The sequence below is a fragment of the Pleurodeles waltl genome, chromosome 3_1 (genome assembly GCF_031143425.1).
Source record: "Pleurodeles waltl isolate 20211129_DDA chromosome 3_1, aPleWal1.hap1.20221129, whole genome shotgun sequence".
NCBI lineage: Eukaryota > Metazoa > Chordata > Amphibia > Caudata > Salamandridae > Pleurodeles > Pleurodeles waltl.
Genome location: NC_090440.1, coordinates 154,083,097 through 154,103,648, shown reverse-complemented (window position 1 = coordinate 154,103,648; position 20,552 = coordinate 154,083,097). Strand labels below are relative to the sequence as shown.

Below are 20,552 nucleotides of genomic sequence, written 5' to 3'. Positions count from 1 at the left end.
TGAAAGGAAAACATGTAGAGAAAGACAAGGAGCAATAACACTTGTTCTGCTATTTTGTGTTCCCCTAAGTCTCCTGATAAACATGATACCTCACTTGTGTGAGTAGGCCTAATGGCCGTGACAGGAAACGCAACATGGACACATCACATTTTCCCAAAGAAAACTGACCTGTTTTTTGCAAAGTTCCTAGCTGTGGATTTTGGCCTCTAGGTCAGCCGGCACCTAGGGAAACCTACCAAACCTAGACATTTCTAAAAGCTAGACACCTAGGGAAATTCAGAATGGGGTGACTTGTGGGGCTCTCACCATGTTCTATCACCCGGAATCCTTTGTAAACCTCAAAATTTGGCAAAAAAAACCCACTTTTTCCGCACATTTCGGTGATGCAGAGTTCTGGAATCTAAGAGGACCCACAAATTTCATTTCACCCAGTGTTCCCCCAAGTCTCCCGATAAAAATGGTACCTCACTTGTGTGAGTAGGCCTAATGGCCGTAACAGGAAACGCAACATGGACACATCACATTTTCCCAAAGAAAACTGACCTGTTTTTTGCAAAGTTCCTAGCTGTGGATTTTGGCCTCTAGGTCAGCTGGCACCTAGGGAAACCTACCAAACCTAGACATTTCTAAAAGCTAGACACCTAGGGAAATTCAGAATGGGGTGACTTTTGGGGCTCTCACCATGTTCTATCACCCGGAATCCTTTGTAAACCTCAAAATTTGGCAAAAAACCCCCACTTTTTCCGCACATTTCGGTGATGCAGAGTTCTGGAATCTAAGAGGACCCACAAATTTCCTTTCACCCAGTGTTCCCCCAAGTCTCCCGAAAAAAAGGTACCTCACTTGTGTGGGTAGGCCTAGTACCCGCAACAGGAAATGCCCCAAAACACAACGTGGATACATCACATTTTCATAAAGAAAACTGATCTGTTTTTTGCAAAGTGTCTAGCTGTGGATTTTGGCCTCTAGCTCAGCCGGCACCTAGAAAAACCTACCAAACCTGGACATTTCTAAAAACTAAACACCTAGGGGAATTCAGAATGGGGTGACTTGTGGGGCTCTCACCATTTTCTGTTACTCAGAATCCTTTGTAAACCTCAAAATTTGGCAACAAATAAAACACTTTTTCCGCACATTCCGGTGCTGGAAATTTTTGAAATCTGAGAGGAGCCGCAAAGTTACATCCACCTAGCATTCCCCCAAGTCTCCCGATAAAAATGGTACCTCACTTGTGTTGGTAGGCCTAGTGCCCGCAACAGGAAATGCCCCAACACACAGCGTGGACACATTAAAATGATCTATTACAAAACTACCTGTTTTTGCAAGGGGGGGGCACCTGTGTTTTTGGTCCCAGTAGCGGCATTCATCTAGGGAAACCTACCAAACCCAGACATTTTTGAAAACTAGACACCTGGAGTAGTCCAGGGAGGTGTGGCTTGCGTGGACCCACCAACATTTTCTTACCCATACTCCTCTGTACACAGGTAGTTTTTTTAATTGATCACGTACTTCTGTGATGTTCCAAACACTAAAATTGTGAAAAGAAATGCACTTAGGTTATGTTAAAGAGCCCTCTCACCCACCAACCAAATTGGTGGAATGCTTCGTCATCAGGGTCCCACCCGAGACACCTAGCGTGTCACTGGTGTGCTGCGACGCCTGATTACAGCGGAGCAGGTTTTGTCATTTTTAACACACATACTAGTTGGATTTGGCACGAGGGTGAGTGATGGTTCAGTAGATCAAATTTTATTAACAAGAGATTTCACAAAAATGAAATGCACTGTTAATAACTGAAAGGCCAAAAAACTGAACCAATGACTCACAGCTCGTGAGCTGTAAAGCCGCAACAAGGCACCAACCGCTTTACAGTCCATTTACTCACCTTTCATACATGACATGCACAAGAACATTCACACCACCAGCCACCGGCCCAGCACATTACAACACTCACATTGACAGGTTGCGCCATTCAAGGGCCCATCACTTTCATACGCCCAAATGCCTGATACAGCAATCACACCAGCTGATGGGAGTGTGTGGACTGGCGTTTGGCTGGCACTGCCAGCCAAGTGCCACTCCACGCACACCGCTAGCCAATCGCCACTCCACACACACCGCCAGCCAAGCACCATCCCATGTACACCGCCAGCCAAGTGCCACTAGACGCACACCGCCAGCCAAGCGCCACCCCATGCACGCCGCCAGCCAAGCGCCACTCCACACACTCCACCAGCCAAGCGTCACTCCATGCACACTTTTGTTTTGTTTTGAAAATACAAAGAATCCACTAACTAATTGTAAATAAGTACAAAACTACACAAAAGCTCTAACTGAGTACATGACAGTACTGCCAACTGTGAAACTGAACATATGAAAATATAAAACAGCAGTTTACGCTCACGGTAGTTCCCAGTTATTCTTCTGTGTGTGGTAACTCCTGAAACAGCCAGCCACATACAGCCCAGGCTTTGAACAACAGTCCGGGCAGTACATCCGGCTCTCCCTCCGGATACCTCTTGGGGCACAGACTCTACATTTCTTAGTGTAAGACCAGTTATTTGGGAGTGGGAGTGGGAGTGGGAGTGGGAATGTGATCAGAAAAGAGGCGATCTTTCAATCTAGCCACATCCTCCACCACTGCTAAGGCTCTCTATCACTGACTCCTCAAATTTAACAGATTTCATCCTTGACTTAAGGGAACAATCCTTAAACACAATAAAAGCATTAAAAGCATTAAAAGTTGCCAAATGAAACAAATGGATGGCCAACTTTTTATACCACATGTAAGACGTACAAAGAGCAGTGTAAGGTTCCAACCTCTGATCTACTCTATCAGCACCACCCATGTGCTTATTGTGGTCCAAAATGCATGCAGGTTTGCACTCTTCTGCAACCTGACCCCAGCCACAGGGGAAGTACTGTGATCATGGATGGTAGTTAGCATGTTCACATCCCTCCTGTCTGCAAATTTCAGAGCTAGCAGCTCATTATTACGCAAGGCACTACACTGTCCCCTGTCAAGTTTTTTACAGACAAGCTCCCTTGGATAGCCTTTCCAGTTAGAACGGATTGTGCCATAAGCAGCAGTGTCCACTCCAAACAATTCCTTGAACAACTGCACTCCAGTCTAGAAGTTTTTCGTTTACAAATGGTGACCTTTGTTAAACAGTCTTCTACCAAGTTCCCACACAATTTTCTCACAAACTCGAAAAGTGGGTGGACAACCAGGGGGTCAATACTGGAATCACTACCGGTGTAGACCCAAAATTATACACATATCCTGTACGCCCCTTGAACAGGACCAAAGACTCGTCCACACTTATTTATTTGCCTGGAACATACGCCTCTGAAAAACGATCTACAAAATGATCAAGGACAGGCCTAATCTTAAATAGACGTTCACAATCAGGGTGATCTTGTGACAAGGCTAAAGCATTGCCTGAGAGCAGTGAAAGCACCCGGGGTGTGCAAGGAGGGGGATATCCCTCCCGCCGTATTACAAGTTCCATATATATCCTATGGAACTTGTAACACGGCAGATGGGATATCAGTCACATTAGGACAGAGTAATCCCCTCTGCCAAGGTCGTAATCAGGCCCTAAGCCTTGAGGAAAACCAACAGGACGAGCAGTTGCTTGGAAATTGAGGAAGGCAGGTTAAAGAATTAGGAGAACTAACTTAGTGTAATGCCAGTGATGCCAAGCGGGGCAGGTGTTGTCAGCGTTTTGGGGTAATATTTGTTCATAGTTATCGATGGGCATGGGATTTCACATAGCATGAGCTAGGACACCTTTGTAAATGCTTCATTTATTACTAATGAATTTTATATATTACGAGTTAAGAATTTGCACAGAATTATATAACTAGAGAAAATAATGTGCAACTTGGAAAATGTGCCCAATCTTTTAGGTGAATATTTATTAATCATTAGTCAAAGTGTATGTGTAGAGAAATTATAGTAGTATGTTATGTTAATGATTTGATGTTATGTATTTGCTTATTAATCGTAGGCCTTAAGTTAGCGAGGTTTGGGTCTAGTTTGCACAGCCTCATATTAAACTGAAATGTCTGAATAAAATCGTGGGAATGTATATCCAGAGAAATAGAGATGTGTTTTTCACACTGTGTTGAGAAAACGTTTAGCAGATTTCTGTAACTTTCTCATGAGAACTGCTTGCTAGAATATCTTGTACTAGCATTCGCTACATTGTAAAGTTTGATGGGTGAGACAGTGATGTTCCCAAGAACGAACAATGGATGCACTGACTGGAGTACAGATGGATACAAGAAAGTTACCTGAAAAGTCGCACAATGGGAATTGGAGAAAAGGAGCAAAATGTCGACGTGTGAAAGACAGTTGAGTTATATCTTAAATTTGGGGCTTCAATCTTATTGGATTGACTGTAAACGTACGATTTTCTGACCAATTGCAACGTGGGAAGTTCTTTAGGTGATTTTAACTTAACCCGACTGCACAGAGAAGAAGCACGCCTTTTCTACTTTGATTTTCCCCCATAGAGTTTCTGATTGAGGAGCTGAGCAGTTCCTGATGACTTAAATTTTTACCTTTGATTTTAAAGCTTAGTAGCTAATGGTGGAGGCTGTCCCTTAGAGATTGTTCTTAGATGGTTCAGATTTGCTTAGAGACCTCTGTGTCTGAACCATTCCCTTTCATTGCCCTTTGCTGAAGATGACCAGACAGATGTCCAACTAACGAAAAGAATCGCAGCTTGCCGATCCATATTGCAGTGAGGTATAACAAAATACTATTGTCTTGGTTGTAGATTTAGGGGGTCATTCTGACCCCGGCGGGCGCGGCCCGCCGGGCGGAAACCTCCAAAACACCGCACCGCGGTCAAATGACCGCGGGGGTCATTACAACTTTCCCGCTGGGCCGGCGGGCGATCTCCAAAAGAACGCCCGCCGGCCCAGCGGGAAAGCCCCTGCAAAGAGGAAGCCGGCTCCGAATGGAGCCGGCGGATTTGCAGGGGTGCGACGGGTGCAGTGGCACCCGTCGCGATTTTCAGTGTCTGCAAAGCAGACACTGAAAATCTTTGTGGGGCCCTGTTAGGGGCCCCCAGGGGCCCCACGACACCCGTTCCCGCCAGCCTCTTCCTGGCGGTGTAAACCGCCAGGAACAGGCTGGCGGGAAGGGGGTCGGAATCCCCATGGCGGCGCTGCAAGCAGCGCCGCCATGGAGGATTCCCTGGGCCAGGGGAAAACCGGCGGGAAACCGCTGGTTCCCCTTTTCTGACCGCGGCTTTACTGCCGCGGTCAGAATGGCCCAGGAAGCACCGCCAGCCTGTTGGCGGTACTTCCTCTGCCCTCCACCCTGGCGGTTTGAAACCGCCAGGGTCAGAATGAGGGCCTTAGTCTTTGTTTCTATGTACCCGCCACTATTTTGTTAGAGACATAGTTAGATGGTTTCTAAATTAACTTAGATTAAATTGTTTTGCATGGAGTCCAAACATGCTATTCTAATCAGAAGGTTAGTTAGGGAGACCCAAAAATGCTGACAAATTGTTATTAACAGAGTTGATGTTGTTCATTTACTGAATCTCGATGTATGCCATTTCTAATGCACAATAATTCTTGCTATTAATTTGTACGGTGATTCTTGAATGCCTAATAGTCAATGCCTTAGCTAAATTGAGATTCTTTAGAAGATTTGGTCAACCAGTGTTTGTGTGTGTGTGTATATAATTTGGTTTTGAGACTAATTTACGTGATATTAGCATTGTTAATCTAGCGAAGTAAACATTTTAACTTTTACTAAAAGGTGTGGTTATTCATGGCCAAATGGGTCATGGTGTGTGAGAATTGAGTCCAGAGATATATTTTCTGATGATTATTGAATATGGTGTTGTATTTGTATTGATAAAGGACTTATGGTGGAATCACTCTGAGTCGTCAAAAGGTCTATCGAACCTCTAACGCGTCCCCTTATAAATAAACAATAAAAGACCAAATCTGAACACCTTCCTTGCCATTATTTATCAGTGGAAAGTATCTAAACGGACAAAACTCTTGGAAGAGAATAGCTTGACAATAGCTGTTTTCTCAAGTACCAGAGTGCTGAGAAAAATATAGAACTGGATCAGCATTTGACAAGGGAAAACTTGAGTCATTTTTAATACTACCCTTTGGCAAACCTACTGGCCATCTACTTTAGCCTTTGTTGTACATCTCCAAGTGTCCTCTGCTGCACTTCACCTCGTGCCCCGACTGTGCATCATTCTATGTCTTAAGGGCACATTACTCTGTGGCGCCTAATGCACACATCTGAGCCCCTGAATGGCACATCACTCAAGCCACCTTGATGCACATCACAAAGGTTTTCCCCAATGCACAATTCTTAATGGTCAGCTGTGGCACTTTAAAAGGTGGCCCTCTGAGGCACATCACATAGTGTGTGTCTCAGGTACAGTAAAAATAACCAGTGCTCCCTGGGGCGCCTTACTCAATGCCTGGTGTGGAATACAACACCCTTCTCTCCTTTTACGACATTCGCCCTGTGCTCCCGATTGTGCATCACCCTTCTAAGGCACAGGGTTATGTACGACTTAGTCTGTCCATGAGGAACTATTGGCTTAGATGCATCAGTCCCTGTATGTCTTTTTGCCTTGCATGTGTGGAAATCTGTAAATCTCTTGGCCTGTGTATCCTTGGATGCCTATATGCTTGTTGATCTGTATCTCTAAGTGGCTGTGTGACTGCATATCTCTTTGTACCTGTAGGAGCTGGCATGCCTGTGTGCATTGGGTGCCTGTCGATATATGTGAATTGATGACTGTAGGGGAGAGTGCGCGTCTCTAGGTCTAATTATTTGTGCCTGTATGTTGTGTGCTTCAGTGTGCATGTAGTTTACACTTTACAAAATACAAATGTATTGTTTTTTTTAGTGCACATATAAAATGCAGTGGGAACGTATGATGAGTGGTGTCAGCAAAATGATGGCCCCTACCTTGAAAAACAGGAGGGCCTTAAGATCCCAGCCACTTGAGGCGCAACTGGACAAAATCCAACATTTAGTAGTAGGTCTTAGACTTGCTACCAGATGTTCAAACGCCTTGGTCTAAAGTGAAGGGAGGGGGGCAGTGTTAGAAATGGGTGACTGAACGGGCTCACTCGGACTTTTCAACTTTACCAACGGTGGCGCACGTCATGACGGGGCTTTTGATGGAAGGTCCGCTTTGGTGTAACTCATTGTCCTCTTTCTGTTGACATTGTTTCGGTAGGAGGAGGTGACCCCAGAAAAGTAATTAAATACACGATGAAGAATAATATTGGAAGCTCAAGTTACATAAGGGAAGGGGATTTACTATTACGTGATTCACGTCGGCGGCGCTCCTTACACAAATAGTTTCCTATTCATAAACTCGTTTGGTTTACCGCCTCTTCGAAAACACTTCCTCATTTCATTTTAGTTTCCTGCTGGCGGCCGGCGCTGCCTCAGTCAGTCTGCAGCGGCGCGCGGGTCAGGCGAGCGGTGACGCCGAGAGCCTCCTCAGGAATGTGCCGCAGGGATGCAGGCGGGTGACTGTTACTGAGGTGAGCGCGCGGGAACAACGCACTTGTTTTACTGTTTCCGATCGTCACCCTTCTGTTTATACCAGTGGCAGTGGGCGGGACATTCAGTCCTAACGATTACAAATCCTGGTCAGTTCGTTGACGCAATGCGTTATTAACGGTATTTAGGGAAAAAGCTGGGACATCTCAAGTATTTTGGGGGTCCTGGGCCAAACTTTTTTTGTGAGCCCTGTTAGGAACAGTTTGCTTTTCAGCTCTTTTATGCCCTCTTTGGCATATCACTGACAGTGCACAGGCGCACTTGTCCAAATTCTAAATGTGTTTGCATCTAATATTCAGGGATAGTGACGAGTGTTTTTATTATTGTAGCACAACAGCAGCTCATTAATATCACTGCAAATATTCTACTTGACACACTCCCATTTGTCTTATATGAGGTCCGATTATGAGCTAAAATAAACTTTTTATGGATGTTACATGTAAGATAAACGCATTTCTCTGAAAAATATATGTAATACACTCTTAGACATCACCCATCCACACATCACACACATTAAAGGAAAACGTATTTAAACAATATGTTGAAGAATTATTCAAGGTCATCAGGGCAAGACTTTCTGCAGAACTGAGCTGACTCTGTCAGGGGCCCTCTGAAAGGGTGGGGCCCTGGGCTAGAGCCCAATTTGCTCATGTCTTAAAATGTCTCTGAGAAAAAAAAAAATCTAGAAATGAAGTTCAGGTGTGGAGGACCTTTCGCAGTGACTTGCTGATTCTTCTTGTGTCCCTGGGTACAGTTACAGATCAGGGGTACTACCTGGCAGCTGTTCCAAAAATGAATCAGACCAGCCACATACTGCATGTAGCGAAAAAGTGAACCAGACTACTCTGCAGGGAGAGGTGTGGGTTCTCCCCCACAGGACATTTTTGGAGAAAAAAAAATGAAAGCATGGTTATTTTTACAACACATATTTCATTATAGCATCTTGTGCACTTATTAAAAGGATGGGGTAAAATTTGAGGCAGGACTACATGACTCAAATAAATGAATAGGTGGATGGAGATGAGTGAGTGGATTAATTCATTCAATAATGGATGATGGTGAATGAAGCTAAAAGCCTATGTGGAACACATGGTCTTAATGCACTGAACAAGGATGGGTGCTCTGGTTTTCATTTTAGCTTCTGCATTAAAACATTACCATCCCCAAATATTGGTTGTGCCAAGCCTTCTGAAACATGCATAGGCCGGATGTTGTTAACACAGTGCACTGATTTAGTGCCTCTAAGAATTAAACACAGATCGTTAAACTTTGATCTAGACGCGCACCTCAGCGCCAGGACCACCCAGGGTGACAGTGCTCTCTACAGATCTGCAGAACATAATATCTAAAACAGAAGACAGAGGCTCACTCGCACAGCTTGAAATGGGGAAACTTTGCATCAATCCCAGCTTCCAGTTGACCACATTGTGTCCCCTAAGCAATTATTTTTTTCCCACTGCTTCATTTTTCTTCATTACACGAGAGAACCTTGAAATACATCGGTTCGAGATGTGGGCAGCACAAAACAAAAGATTATAATAATGTTACTCAATTTTTATTAGCACCCTAGGCCATGTATAGTGGGCAAAAGACAGCCGACTTTCCTCTATGTTCACTAATGGCATCAGTGTCAGGGCAGTGCTGTCACTCAAGGCACTGCTAAAATGTAATGTACTATACTGAAATTCACTGCGCAGGTCACATTATAATGGAATACAATGTTTCGAGTTTGAAGGATCTTTTATATATGTAATGGACTCTCTGAGACAGGCAACAGCAAAGCTTTGCCACCCAATGGCCTGAAGGTTAACACTGCTTGTGGCAATTTTGTAGGAGACACAAACCACCCCAGTGCAAAAACACATGGTTGTGAATCATGCTTTAAAACCATTTGCTTTGCAATCTTTAATTTTAAAGAGCCAAATCACTGCAGGCAGGAAACACAACTAGCCCATACCCAGCAAATAACCGCCACCACTGACGCTGAATCGGGCCACTATATTATACCTTCCACCCAACGAGTCTGGGCCTGATGTGAAATGTTATTTATTCATTACTTTGACAGATGACAAACAGTGCCTTGGGTCCCAAGTGCATGCATAGCTTGTCCGGTCCAGATTTTTACTATTTCTTTTGGAAAATGTAGTCCAGTTTATCCCATTTTACATTCAGGCTTACAAGTACCAGAATGAAAAGAAACAAAAAAAATCAGGCCTCGATTAAATATATATTTTTCATGGAGTTGAAAAGTCACAGTCCCATTTATTCTATCGAAAGCCTTCAACAAATCTGCCATACTAAATGTAAATTTGCTGATGTGACACACACGTTTTATATCTCAAGTATTATCACACGATTATTTCCCTCCATACCACCTGAGTTTTTTATTTAATTTTATTTCTACTTTCCGTTAAACACAAAAAATAAGCAGGAGTGCATCCAGCAGATATTATTTTTCTGTCAACATTACATTTGGCCCTGCGGTAGCATGATTTTTTCCGTCGTGAACCAGCGGTGGATCCATCTGTGGCAAGGAGGAGCAGGACCAATGTGTAGTGTGTGCTTCAGATGAGTGTGGAGTATAGTACATTTTGTGGCATGTCACAGACACATGCACTCGATACCTTTCTCCATGAAGGCCCTAAGGTTGATGGTGCGGTATCTATCATTTGTTGCTGCACATGAATTCTTTTAACTCGTAAGCTGAGCCAAATTGAGTGGGCGTGTCTGTTTCCTGTAAACATTTTGACCAGACACATTTCAAATAATGTAAGCACGATATATATTTTAGTTGAACAAGTGGATGTTCAGGATGTTCAACTGATATTACTGATAGACATAATGTTATCTTTACCCTATGGTTGTGTTAGTAATGGCAGCACAATGATACCAGGTGACTGGGTTTAATCTGATGTACTCAACCAAGTAGAATATCTTAGTAGCCAATAATACTTTAACAGTTTGGTGCTCAAGTGACCTCTATTGGAACAAAGTCCAAAAGTCCAAAAATGTAGTCTGTCTTAACAGTTTTCTTTTAATGTTCTAGCACGTATTTCATCATTGGATCCAATTGCCATCAACGTATTATGGGATAGAATTGGTATAATATAGTGTTACTTTATTTATTACTTAGTCTCATAAACTTTCACCAAGGTATCACCAACCTTGTGAGTCTTATAAGAGGAACTATGAGGCTCAGTTACAAAGAACAAACTAGTACATGCATAGTGTAACAAGTCATTTAAAAGAAACATGAAATACGTCAAGTAACCTAGATTCATTACATCAAATCACTTCAAGTGACACAACAAGCAGATGGCTCCTAAAGTTAAAGTGAGTATAAACAGATTGGGGACGCCCAGATTATGTACTAAAATTAGTGTTAGAGAGTTAACTGTAAGCCTGCACTGGAAGATAGATAGCTGAGTCAGAGGACTACGGACTCAACTATTTCAGTTGCTTATAGCATTGATTATTGTATCTTCAGTGTGTGGAAGAAGTAGTAACCAGCCCAATTCGCTATGTTTATATAAATAAAGTAAAATGACACCCGTCTTCATTGTGTAAGTTGGCAATATTGGCATGAGGTCAAGTGTCCACCCGTGATGTAGAGACAGTACATATCTTACTACTTCTGAGCTCCCCTGACTCAGCTGTCCATCTTGTACTGCACCTTACATTGGACTTTATAACACTCATTTTAATACACATACTCGGAGTTTGCAGTCTATTTATACTCACTTTTAACTTTGGGAGCTTACTGTCTATTGTGTCACATGACGTAATTTGATATAATGAATCTGGGTTACATGATATATGTTCTTTTAATGCAACATGTGATACTAAGCATGGACAATTTTATCCTTTGCAGTTGCACCTCACCGTATCTCTCTTAAGACTCACAAGGTCACTATATTATACCTGTCCTAGCCCTCGAGAAGTCAGGGGCAATTAGATCTAACAACAAACCATATGCTGGCTGAAACATTTAAGACAATTGTGAGTAAATTACAAGAAGACTCATTAGGACTTAGACATTTTCCTGTTCTAAAGTGCCGGAGTCAATTTGATGTGTTAGCAAGGCACTCAGTTTATGGAACAGTGGACACATCGACATTTACCTTTTGTGCATTCTCATCCCATGTGCAGAAAGATGCTAGGTTGGGGTAATGGGATACCAATCATGTCTGTTGGTTTGGTGACATGTATTTTAATGGTGGTAAAGTATGAGTGATGCAAGTATTTAGATGACACTATGTCTTGCTCATTTGCTGTGGTCCTGCACTCCATCCACTGATCAAGAGAAGGGACAGCAAGTGTCCGACTCCCACCTGGATTTGGGTCCAAAGTGAGGCACTAGGCCAGTCCTGGTAAACTGTTAAGTAAAATGCATTGGTTCTTTTGGGTTCCCTCTTTGAGGATGGAGCTTACTTGTAGTGTGGCCCAGTAGTACTTTTTCCCCTATTTAAGATTAAATTAGGGCAGAGACTATAATTATGAATGTTCATTAAGTCATTAGAACTTCACAGGGCTTAATGAGAAGTCCACTCGCGTCAGTGAGGAAGATAAAGAAACTGGGTAGTTACGAATAGACATGAATGAGAGAAACCCCCTGAGGAATTTGAGGCAAGACATTGATTCATGCCACACAGTGAGTACACAGCCTAGTTCCTTATATCTCTTCACCTGGAACTGGATTAAATAAACTAGTAATTTTAGATGGTGGTGTGGCTTATCCCATCAGATCTGGACAGGGTTGAAGAAGGGGAGGGAAGTCAGTTAAACAAAGCTGGCATTGGCTGTCATTGAGGGGCCTACTAGTGTTTGGATTGTCTTTGGACAGCAGCTTCACTCTTTGCTCATCTACAGTACATCAAGGAGTATGATATTGACAGACTTTATCCAGAATCTCAGGATAACAAAGGGGATGTTTTGGAACATATAGAGGATCTTCAGGCTAACAATATTAGTAAATACCTCCACCCTTCCCAAGAGCAAAAGGGAAAGTTTCTTTCTTAACAGTAACGTTTTGTCTGGGGTCACCAGTGGAGTCTAGAGGTTCACAAACACTTTCACAAATCCCTAATGTGAATGCTTAGCTAATGTATCCTTCAGGAGGCCTTATGAATGGCTGCGGTAATACAGACTCCTTTGTAACCTGCGTAAGTGCAAACAGTTACTATATTGGAGCCTTTAATTTTATGCCTGGAGGAGGTGACCGATTCTACAGTGGAGATGGTCCTGGGCAGGACCATGCAGGGTCATAAATGACAAACAGTACATCATCAGCACAGAGGGAAATCTTTTTGGTATTGGAGATAGTTGTGATGTTGTTTGGATATGATCAAAAAGGACATCAGGTGGGAGAGTGTCTTGACCATTACTGAAAGCATTAATGAAAAGGGCAATGCTGCCTGAGACCGCTGCCTATCATGAATAGTTTTGGATTAAGACAGGTCAATTCGAAAGAGCAGGTTATGTGTTCTCAGAATGAGACAACCTTAAAAATGTCTTCTTTGAAGAAACACCATGATGGAAGTACATGCAGTTCCATTTGTGAGGCGAGATCATATCAATTAATGTAGATCTAAGGTGCTGTGTGTGATTCTCTCACCTTTTGTGAAGCAGTGGCATTAAAACTAACAACCATATTGACATACTGGATCCTAGTGGTGAGCTGTGTGTTCAGTTTAATCCCCAACCTTGTTCTTAATATGCATTCTGAATCAAATTATATGGCCCCACTGCATACTCTGTAAACACTCAGCCTCTGAAGGTATCAGGAAAATCCACATATCACACACATCAGAAATTCAGCTTCTTCTCCTTCTCACTTCAGATATGTAGCTGCTGAACTAGATGTAAATAAACCATACACTTATTGATCAAGCTGAACTTCCCAGAAATGTACCTTATACTCGTATCTGACCATGCCTCCTCCTGGCCATGAACCAGTTTTATCACATGAAGCCTTAGTCGTTTTTTGATCCAATCACTATTAAAAAAGTGGACTCTAGAATTTTCTAGTATATTATTTAAAAAAAAAACAATTGGAGTTACATAAAGCTTACTATGGGATTTCATTAACCCCTTAGATGCTGGGCCTTCCCACTCCCTCCCCATCCCCCCCAACAGTGCTGAGCCCTTTTTTTGGCTATTTGGGGTAGTTTGCGCATAGGCCTTCATAACATTTTGTGCATACAAGCTATCCACGCCAAATTTCTGTCCTTTTTTACCCAACATCCTAGGGATTATAAAGGTACCCAGAGTTTGTGTGTTTCCCTGGAGGAGACCAAGAAATTATCCAAAATACTGCTAACATTTCTTTTTTTTTTCCAGAAAAATTGGAAAAAAGGCTGCAGAAGAAAGCATGCGTTTTTTTCCCCCTGAAAAATGGCATCAACAAAGGGTTTGTGGTGCTGCAATCACCATCTTCCCAGCTTTCAGGAACAGACAGACTTGAATCTGAAAACCACATTTTTCAACACAATTTTGGCATTTTACTGGGGCATACCCCATTTTTACTATTTTTTGAGCTTTCACCTTCCTTTCAGTTAGTGACAAAAATGGGTGTGAAACAAATGCGGGATCCCGGACAGCTAAACATTTCTAAAAAATAGACAGAATTCTGAATTTAGCAAGGGGTCATTTGTGTAGATCATTCAAGATTTTCTTACAGAAAGCAACAGCTGAAATAAAAAAAATATTGAAATTGAGGTGAAAAGACCAGCCATTTCTATCCATGTTCTCTTCTACAACTTTTTCCAACTGTGGCAGATTTTTGAAAGCAATATACCGTTACGTTTGCTAGATTCTAATGGTTGTGGGGATGTATAGGGCTTGTAGGTTCATCAAGAACCCTAGGTACCCAGAGCCAATAAATGAGCTGCACCTTGTAATGGATTTTCATTGTATACCGGGCATACAGCATTTAATTTGGTGAAATATACCTTTGTATTTCCAAAATGGGCACAAGATAAGGTGTTGAGAAGCAGTGGTTATTTGCACATCTCTGAATTTCGGGGTCCGCATACTAGCATGTGATTTACAGGGCATTTCTCAAATAGACTTCTTTTTTTACACACTGGCTTACATTTGGAAGGACAAAATGTGGAGAAAGACCAGAGGCAATAACACTTCTGTGTTCCCCCAAGTCTCCCAATAAAAATGGTACCTCACTTGGGTGGGTAGGCCTAGTGCCCGCGACAGAAAAACGCAACATGGACACATCACATTTTTACATTGTAATCTGACGTGTTTTTTGGAAAGTGCCTAGCTGTGGATTTTGGCCTGTAGCTCAGCCGGCACCTAGGAAAACGTACCAGACCTGTGCATTTTTAAAAATTAGACACCTAGGGGAACCCAGGATGGGCTAACTTGTGGCGCTCTCACCAGGTTCAGTTACCCAGAATCCTTTGCAAACCTCAAACTTTGGCAAAAAAAACACCTTTTTCTCACATTTTGTTGATAGAAAGTTCTGGAATCTGAGAGGAGCCACAAATTTCCTTCCACACAGCGCTTCCCCAAGTCTCCAGATAAAAATGGTACCTCACTTTTGTGGGTAGGCCTAGTGCCCGCAACAGGAAATGCCCCAAAACACAACATGGACACATCACATTTTTCTTATGAAAACTGATCTGTTTTTTGCCAGGTGTCTAGCTGTGGATTTTTTCCTCTAGCTCATCTGGCACCTGGGAAAACCTAGCAAACCTGGACATTTCTGAAAATTAGACACTTAGGAGACCCAAGTCTCCCAATAAAAATGGTACCTCACTTGTGTGGGTAGGCCTAGTGCCCGTGTCAGGAATGGATCACACAACGGTCAATGTTAGTCCTTACCTGAGGGCAACTGTTCAGCCTAGAGTGATCCATTCCTGATGCAGACCCTAGTTACAGGCACTCAAGTGGGGTAATGTTTTTATGAGGACAGGTGGGGAATCACTGGGTGGTAGGAGTTTTGTGGACCCCAGCACATTCCTGTAGTTTGTGTGACAGAAATTCAAGAAAAAATTGAGTTTTTATTCAACATTTTACCTTTGGAGGGTATTCTGGGAAAGAAAAATGTCTGGGTTTGGTAGGTTTCCCTATATTGCCACCGTGCCCAGGACCAAAATGCAGGTGCCTGCCCTACAAAACCAGGTTGTTTTGTGATAGATAATTTTGATGTCTACGTAATATGGTGGACTTTGGGGCTGAACTAAATTGGGGAGCTCCAAAGAGAGCACTCTCTCTGTGACGCTGCACCTGCTCTCTGGGTTGGGCTAACTCACTATTGTCCCACTGCACAGACTGTGTTTGCGAAGGGTCATCACCTCCCTCAGAATAACTGGAAGAGGAGTTGTCGGATGGGACTCCTTCAACTGAAAAATCACTCCCAGAGTCTGCGCCATGGTCCTATCCCTCAGATGCTGTCTCAGTATCTGCTGTCTCAGTCTCTGATCCTGTGTCAGAGCTGTCCTCTATCACCTGAGTTAGGGCTTGAGCAGCAGTCATCCAACGAGATGCCATCTCTGCTACTGGCTAAACTGTCGCTCTAAAGCACAAGCCTACGTAGACAGTTACAAAATTGCCGGTTGGGTGTGTGTGAGATACGTGCAGCAGTAAAGATCACCTTTACTTTGCGTCTTCCCTCAATCAGCACATTCTCTCAAGACACTAAAAATCAAAACAAAAAAGACACACTATTACTTCACCTTGTCACATAACAATTGTCAGTCTTTAGTGCCTCTGTCGCCCAGTCAAACAATCATTGGTGCTCCCACTCCCATGACCTCCTCCTCGGATTCCCTCAATACCACCCAGCAAAAGTGCCATTAATTTCTCCATAGCCCCTCTTGCACATACATTTCATTTTTATTATAGCACAGGTAATGGCTGGCTTTACTAATCCGTTCAGCTATTCATATAAAATAGTTTTGATCTTTGCAGTAGGCATATAAACCTTCTGCTCTATTTTATAGCATCAAAACTTCCAATAGACAAAATCCAGATCCTTTTCTAGTGGAAACATAATCACAAGAGATAGCTTGACTTTTTTATTGTTGCCTGAAAACTACATTTGAAACACATGAGTTGGATATGTGCATTGCTTTGAAAACGCAAACTACAAGAGAACTGGTGCCGAATAACTATATATATATATATATATATATATCACTTTAGTAAGTGGGTGTGGTTACCCTGGGGTCTGATTGCAACCCCCATGGAAACCACACACCCATTGACAAATCTGATATATATATATATATATATATGTGTGTATATATACATATATACACATATATTTAAATAGCTGTATTGTTTCTTGGGGGGGGGGGGGATTGTGGCCCCCAGGGAAACCATGCAGCTTCTAAAAACAAATTGCCCCCACAGGGGGTCAGCCCTGCTCACGGGCGACCCCCCCTGTCAGTTTTATTAAAAAAAATATATATATATATTTTTTTTACTATTTTTTTTTTTGGTAACTGCTGGGGGTGTGATCACGCCCACCCCCGGGGTATACTGATATATATATTTTTTTTTAAATATGGCCCCGGGGAGGGTGGTGGCCTGTTTTCAGAGCAGTCGGACCTCCCCCAAACCCCCAAGTGTAGTTCCTAGTGTCTAGTGGGGTGCTGCGATCCACGGATCCACGGCCAGGAAACCATTTCAGGAAGGCTTTGTTTGAAAGGGGAGAATCACTCCTCTCAAACGAAGACTTCCCGAACGGTAGGGAGGCCCTTTCTGGCCTGTTTTCCCCACCGAGCAGAAAATGGCCTTACCTGCTGCTTCTTGCACTAGTCGGGAATGTGTGATGTCAGTGCGCCTCGCGGCGTGCTGATGTCACAGAGGGGCGAGGAGAGACACAGAAGTTCCTCTGTGTCTCTAGAGAGGGTATTAAATATATAAAAAAAATCCTCTGGTACAACGCACTGGAGGATTTTTTAAACCTCTCCTTGGCGTCAGCCACTGGTCGTGACCCGCACCAGGGAGGGACTGCGGGCATCGCCCAGTGGCCAACTCCTGCACTTCTGCTAGAAGCGCACCAATAGTAGCGTTTCAACAAAAAAAAAAATCAAAATAGCTGATTTTGAAAAATAATTTTAAAAAAACATGAAGCTTGCCGAAATATTTCCAGATAAAAACTCAAAACCCCTAACCTATGAATCCCAAAAACTGCTGAGGAAAAAATGCACAGTAGTGGTTGTAATAATTATATAGACCATCATACTCACTATAGTAATCCAGTTTAATAGAGATAACTTTGATGCCCCAGTAAGAGATAATGAATCATTTTGACAATAAACTCACTTTTTTTTCCCCCACGGAAAACCTGATCCCTAGTGGTATTGCAACTGTAACTGCACCATCCAAAGATTTTGCCGTGAAGACTGCACTAGAACATCAATTGTCTGTATACCCAGCAGAACAAAAGCCTGCACACTACAGTTAGCTTTCACTTCTAAACTCTGATCGTAAATTATAGTCTAAAATGATGTTAACTAATGTCTATCTGACCATTAGGCCATTCATCCTTTCAAGAGTTGATTAAAACAAACTATTAAGCGTTGAAACCAGGTTTTTTAGCTAGCCATGTTACAAATAGCGCTATTTTATTATAGCATTGCAAATATCACTAAATTATCTTAAAACCCTTCTGCAACATTTTCTTTGGATGCTGAGACTCAATTTCACCAGGTATCTTCCTGAGTATTGTAAACATTTGAACTAGATCCACCTTTCCTTATTGTGATAACCCTATGTAATAAACCGGAGACCTTCAGTAGAGCAATCATTTTATAGTCTCTCTTCTTTGATCACAGTTATTTCTTCTAGGTCTTATAACATTATGGGGGTCATTACAACTTTGGCGGGGATGTGGGCCGCAACATGGGAGCCGGCTCCAAATGGAGCCGGCGGTGTTGCGGGCGTGTGACGGGTGCAGTTGCACCCGTCGCGCTTTTCACTGTCTGCATAGCAGACAGTGAAAAGCCGCATGGGGCCCCCAGGGGCCCCACGAGTCCCCCGTACCGCCAGCCTTTTCCTGGCGGTTCATACCGCCAGAAAAAGGCTGGCGGTCGGGGACTCGTAATCCCCTGGGCCTGCAAGCACCGCTGCCCAGGCGGATTATCACCGCCGGGTCAAAAGTGTCGGAATACCGCCGGCCTTGCCGGTGCGACCGCGGCGCGTCCGCCGCGGTCGTAATAGGCCAGGAAGCACAGCCAGCCTGTTGGCGGTGCTTCCGTCATTTTAGCCCTGGCGGTCTCGGACCGCCAGGGTCAAAATGACCCCCCTAGTATGTTAAAGACAAAATGCTGGGGATTTAAGTGTACAACAGTTGTGTAAGGTTGCACCTTACACTGATATCATTAAGCTTTTGTCTCTAATATAACCACATCTGTTCTAGATCTTCTTTCTCTGTTTCCTGACCAGGCTAAAGTTTTGGGCTGCAATTTAAACAGGTTAAGTTGTGCATGTCTTTCATAAAATACCCTCTCTAAAGTAGCAACACGGTACTTTAAAATATTTAAATGTTTTCTTCTCTTCCTGAATGACTACTTTAATTTTAAAGCCACTCTGAGCTGGAGCAATAATGATCTGACTCATAGGCAATTGAAGTGACCCTCGTTCTTATTTCAAACTAAACACTGGATACAATTTCACTAGGTTTCTCCTACAGAAGGTTTTAGAACACAACACACAGCATAACATATACACACATCCAGACATACAGATGCAGAAAATGGCTGTTGGACAGCCTCTGACAGACCCCCTTCAAGGGCAATGAAGGAAACTGGACATAGGGCTCCCAATGTAGTGGTTAAGGTAGATTGCCACAGGGATTTGTCCTGATATGCTTCTGCAAACAAGACCAAGTACAACTTTTTCCACACCTCAGTCTCAGGGTAGCGAGAGCGAATAGGCCAGAGTTTCTAAGAGAGGTTGTTTAGGCGAACAAGAGCTCAGAACACAGCAGTCCACCGACTGATACAGTAACACTTTGGCCAGCCCAGTTCTCATATTTTACTTAAAAGAAATAACTTTAATCTCGCAGCAAACCAAAATACTACACAGTTCAAAAGGAATGCATATAGAGGCTATCTTGGTTATGATCTTCATTGAGGTGCTACACCTCCCTTCCAGTATTCTCTTGTCCCTCTATAAGGGATATCATGTGACTAAAGTTCTCCGTGCACAAAAAGTTTCAAGTCCACATGGAAGACTTGTCTGCAAGTTTGAGTCTTTTGCTCTAGTTGTAGGCTGAACCTCACTTTCACCTACTGGTTTGTGTTGCAGTTCTAGTAGCAGCGTTTATGGTTTGTTTACCGGACCTCGCATTAGCAGCTTGAGATCTGCAAGGGCTATGGTGGCAACATCCACATTGGATAAGGCAAACCTCGGTGAAATCTAAGTGGCAGGCCTAGGCAGTGGCACTCACATTCGTCAGAAGTGGTCTCTTCTGGCAGGTGCTGACACGTACCCAGGTACAACACCAGTGGCCTCCGGGCCGATTCATCCATGTGTGTATGTCTTCAACAGTTGCAGCCTCTGGGCCAATTAAGGCTTTCCCTCTTTGGCAGCAATAAAGCTCTTGTCCGCATCAATTGGCAGCGGCAGCACCATTCTCTCAGGCTCACTGCTATTTGCTTGTTGACACAGGGATGGTAGTTCTTTTAGAAGTTGTGGTGCAGCTAACGTGGCAGCCTTTCCAAGGCCTTTGGGCTTCCTCACAGCAAGGATTGCTCTTGACTTGCTCTTCTGTAATAGCCTTTTCTGAATGCTCTTGTAGGCCTGGCCCTCCTGTACAGTGCCTCTTCCTACAGGGCCAGACACACTTCTCCCCTCTTTCAGTGGAGAGGCAGTCAGGCTTCTAGGCCATTTACCTACAGACTACCACTTTCAGTGCTAAGGAACTGAGAGGAATAGGGCTGGCCAATATTTGCGCCCTCTCTACCACCACACGAAACACATAAAAGCGAATAAGGCACAAAAGGGATTC

General features: G+C 43.3%; 1 protein-coding gene across 3 annotated transcripts in view; it reads left to right on the top strand.

The window, feature by feature from the left end:
• LOC138283857 (mucosa-associated lymphoid tissue lymphoma translocation protein 1-like) overlaps nucleotides 1-20,552 on the top strand; it is a 977,541-nt gene that overhangs the window by 206,901 nt on the left and 750,088 nt on the right. Inside the window, exon 1 of one of the 3 annotated variants that reach the window (XM_069222020.1) lies at nucleotides 7,418-7,554. The exons of the other annotated variants lie outside the window; for them this stretch is intronic. The gene's annotated coding sequence lies outside the window, so the exon portion shown is untranslated. Of the gene's footprint in view, nucleotides 1-7,417; nucleotides 7,555-20,552 lie in introns of those variants that run through there. 3 annotated transcript variants of the gene reach the window in all.